The 4,639-nt window shown below is 31.4% G+C and overlaps 1 protein-coding gene across 2 annotated transcripts in view; it reads left to right on the top strand.

Annotated features, from left to right (window-relative positions):
- The window catches only part of LOC106793543 (putative uncharacterized protein DDB_G0274535), a 244,820-nt gene that overhangs the window by 146,564 nt on the left and 93,617 nt on the right, over positions 1-4,639 (top strand). For both annotated transcript variants that reach the window (XM_014760557.1, XM_014760556.1), the window contains one exon: positions 1,207-1,341. The gene's annotated coding sequence lies outside the window, so the exon portion shown is untranslated. The remainder of the gene's footprint in view (positions 1-1,206; positions 1,342-4,639) is intronic.

Raw genomic sequence — 4,639 nt, 5'->3', positions numbered from 1 at the left:
CTACCGTTTCCATTACAAAAACCAATGTACTTTGATACGCGAGTTCAAAGCACGTGCAATTCCATTAGAAAATAGAAAAAGAATAGAAAAAAAAAAAAGAGAGAGAGAGAGAGAAAAGAAGAAAACGAGTGTAGAAAAAGAAAAAAAAATAGAGACAGAGAAGAAAAAGAATGAGAAATAAGAAAGTAAAGAAGGTCGACATAGTATCAGGATAGGATCATTTTTGTAGAAACGAAAGATCGTTGAGAGTTCACGTTTCCTATCGATGTGTAAAACTGATACTGTATTGTATAGAAGAGGAATGATTCGGGTAGGGGTACAAGAGGAGTACGGGGTAGGAAGAAAAGGGTTCATACTAGCTGCACTAGTCGTGCTTGGCATCAGTAATGAAGGTAACTCTGATCTTGGCCGATGTAATTACAGGAAAATTGCTACCGCATTGTGAGCCCACTACTGGCTCTTCGACAGACTCCTATACACTCATGCAAAACACACGTATATATATATATATATATAAAAGTAATAGGTATATAGTAGGTGTATATACATCGAATACTCATGTAAGCGAAATACACCAACAAGCAAACTGAATTATCGTGGGAGTAATAATGGCGTTGTACCGATCTTCGATCGGTTTATACTCGTGGATAGAATGCAACACACGAGTGCTTCGAATCCACCTATTGGATTTCTCTCTTTCTATTTTCTATCTCTTTCTACTTTTTCTTTATTTCTCTCTTGTGTATATATATATATGTGTGTGTGTGCGTGTACGTGTGTAAATATATATACGTATATGTATATATTCAGTCGTTTACTGGACCACCCCATTTCGACTGTGGCTGGACACGAAAACGGTTGTATCATGTTGTAACTACTACATTGATGTCGATAACGTCACCGTTAACTCAATTAATTTGGGATAATCCTAATTAGTAATTTTACTCGTTTCTTATTGGCAAACTCGTAATGCAGCTTACGTTTCCAATCGATTGAGATCATATCGATTCGATCAATTTATAAATCCTGCGCTTTTTTTGTTTCTTTTCTTCGTTAGATGAAGAGATATTCTATTTTGGAAGCAAATTGTTCTCGTTCTTTGGTTATATTTTGTGTATGTGTGTGTGTATTGTAAGTTTATTAAAAAGAAATTCTATTGAAACATCTCTTATTTATTATTGTAGATTATTATTTTCTTATTTTCAGATCTCGATGAAACTCTCGTGTTAAAAGGAAAACTCGTGGATGTCAGGATTCGAACGAGATTTAATCAGATCGACGATGAAAAATGTGACGAATCCTGCCAGGATTTTTCTACTACGAGTAAGAAGGTGTTAAGAGGTAATAATGAAAAGAAAAAAAAAAACAAAAAGAACTAGATAAATACTTTTACAATTAATCTTTATTTTATTGTTGTTATACTTAAATATAGATCTAAAGTTCCTACGTTATTATTTTAATTTTACAAATTAAAAAAATGAAGAATAATGAGATTGATCTTAATAAGAAAAAAAACAAAAAACAAAAATTAAATTCTAAATAAAATCATCGAAGAGATCTTGCGTATAGGGGAAAAAAAACTATATATAAAAGTATTGCTATGAGTTATGGTAGTGAAACAATGGGAATAGAATATTTACGGGAGAAACAATTGGATTGAAGATTTAATCCAAAACTCGTCACCTTTCAAATTTCTCGAACTTCGTGTCTAGGTTCGTTAAGTAGTATCCAAAGTTTCAGATACCAATGAGAAAGAGAAAGAGATAATAGGTATATAGATAACGAGATAAAGATAGATAGATAGATAGATAGATAGATAGAGATAAGGATAGAAAGACAAGCAGATCCAGGTTCGATTCCATTCGACTCTGAATTTTTCCAATCTTCTCGAGGGATTAAATCTTCTTATGGAACATGATTCACCTGGCCCAATGGCGATCTTGTTCACCAAGAACTGGATAAAAAGAAATGAAAAAGAAGAAGAAGAAGAAGAAGAAGATCCAAAGCTAAGGCGGATTAAACGAACGACCAAGTAGTACTAACATTCGAAGAATGTGAAAGATAGGTTATAGAAAAAAATCCGATTGATTAATTGGGAAGGATAAATTTATTTCTGTAAACGTAATAACTAATTTAGACATAGATAAAATACGAAATGAAACAATACTTCTAGTTGGATATTATTAATTCTATACAAATAATAAACGAATTAATTGATATTAAACAACGAATTAAATAAAATTCGACAGAAAAACGGGGGAAATCAAATTGATACAATTAGAAAATGAATAATTCTAATTAGATTGTAATTGGATAACAATATATGATATATTCGGATAATTCAAATATAGAAGAAAAGAAATATTAAGTGATCATCGAAATGTATCTGTAACGAGTAATAATAAATTTTGTATATGATAGAAAAAAAAAAAAACAAACAAACAAAAAATACAACACAGTTTCTTTCTAGTCCGTGCAAAAAAAAAAAAAAAACAAATAATAAATTAATTTATTAAAATAGAAATAATATATGGTTAGAAATGAAATATCAATTAGACGAACTAAGTGGATTTATCGTTTTTATTTAGCAAAGATAGAGAAAAAAATTCGATAGGAAGGAATTAAAAGTACGGGATTAAGGAAGGAAAAGAAATATATCATCCAAATGGATCTAGGACGAGTAGTATATCTGGATATGAAGAACGGTGATTGTCTAGCCTGAAGGCAGCAAGTAGAGAGTTTGCTGAAAAGCTCAGTGTCTCACGACCCCCCCCCTACCTCCCTCCCCTTCTCCACTTCTTCTTCTTTTACTTCTTCTTCTACTTCTACTTCTACTTCTTCTTCTATTTTTTGTCTCTATCTCTACTTACTTACAGTATTTTTTTCCTTCCTTCGTTTTCCCCGAGAACAGCAACGTCGTGGAACGCCCTTTAATTTCCGCCAGAATGCTCTTTTAGAAGGATCATTATTTTGTGTCCAGATTTCGAGGTCTTTTGGATCGGGAAAAGGTTATTCGTGACGTATTAATCGTTCAATACCGGAAGAACGATATTAGCTTTTCGGAGATGATTAATTTTGTTCTTTTTTTGGTAAAATTTTCTATAAAAGTTTCTTGTCAAAAGTCAATCGCAAAAAGATATTTTCGTTTTTCGTGTAGTTTTTTTTTGTTTTTAAATCGCATAATTATTACTAACGTTCAACGCAATTGAAAGTTGTATGAACGAATGAAATTATTTTCGGAAATTGTCTTCTTTTTTTTGTCAGTAATTTGTATATTCTTGCGAATGAATTATATCGTATTTATAATATGTAAAATCTCGCGAAAAGTTTATTTCAATTTTATCAATATGATCGTAAAATGTTTTCAATTCGTTCCTTTCATTAAGAATTATCATTGAACGTGGATATATAAATCTTTCGAACGAAATTGTTTTCGAATGGATTTCGTTTATTTTTTTAATTTGATTTGTTTTTTTTTTTTTTTTCTTCAAATCATTATCATCAATTTTCTCAAAAATTTCTATCTTCATCTTATTCTCGTTTATTTTTTGGGAAAACTGAGCTATATAACAAACAACTTTATTCGCTTGCCATGAAAATAGCTATGAACTTTCTCGCTTCCGTGTTCTTCTTAGTGCTCGGATTTCTGTTATTTTACGAGAGTTTCCTCTCTCGTGCAAGCGGAACCCCCGTAATTATCCTAATAACGCTAAATCTCGTAAACTGAATTAAACTGCTTAAGATATTCGCGATTAAATCGTTTCGATCCACCCTCGACCATGATTTATCCTTTAATTGCAATTCACCGAATGATTCGCGAATAAATGTTACATTTCAACAAGATTTTAATTAGAAATCCTTCCAATCAAATCGTACAAATTTTATCAACCCCGTCCCCCCCCCCAAAAAAAAAAATCTATTTGTTGATAATAAAGATATTTAAATCGTTAACTTAATTACGTTACATCCTGTAATGTAATAAAGAACGCGATTAATTTTTGGACAAATTGTGAAACCTTTCAAATGAAACCTAAAAATTTGTGAGTGTGTGTTGGTGAATGATTAGATTTGGATGTGTAATAACTTGAGAAGAGATAGGAAAGTATTTACAATAGGAAATTTATTAAAATTTTATTACAGTATTTATTGTAACTTGTGTAAAGGGGTAGGCCTCTATCACAACTTTGATCAGTAATAATAAAATAATACTATTCAAGGCGTTATAATTAATTTTATTAGTATTAAAAATATATTTTTTTTTTGGTATCATTTTAATTATCTTTCCTTTCTCTCTCTCTCTCTCTCTCTCTCTCTCTCTCTCTCTCTCTTTATTTCTTAAATTTTTACTGAATTAATCTAGATTAAGCGTACAAAGAGACCAATGCTTGTCATTCCACGAGACACTCGTACGAAATTGCATTTCTTTTTTTTTTTTTTTTTCCCCATGTCTCCTCTTTCTGCATTTTCGCAGTGCAGAGGAAATCTCCTTCTTTGGTATAGGACGATACCAACGGGGAACACATCGTTAGCCGGAAATTACAACGAGCCTTTTCCCCTTCAGCTCGGTTTTCCAAGATAACTTCTCGTGCTTCTCTTCGTTGGTAGCTTAAGAAAAAAGAAAAAAAAAAAGAAAAAAAAA

This window comes from Polistes canadensis, unplaced genomic scaffold (genome assembly GCF_001313835.1).
Source record: "Polistes canadensis isolate GaletaPanama2010 unplaced genomic scaffold, ASM131383v1 scaffold_15, whole genome shotgun sequence".
Taxonomy (NCBI): Eukaryota; Metazoa; Arthropoda; class Insecta; order Hymenoptera; family Vespidae; genus Polistes; species Polistes canadensis.
This window is presented reverse-complemented; position numbering and strand designations above follow the sequence as displayed.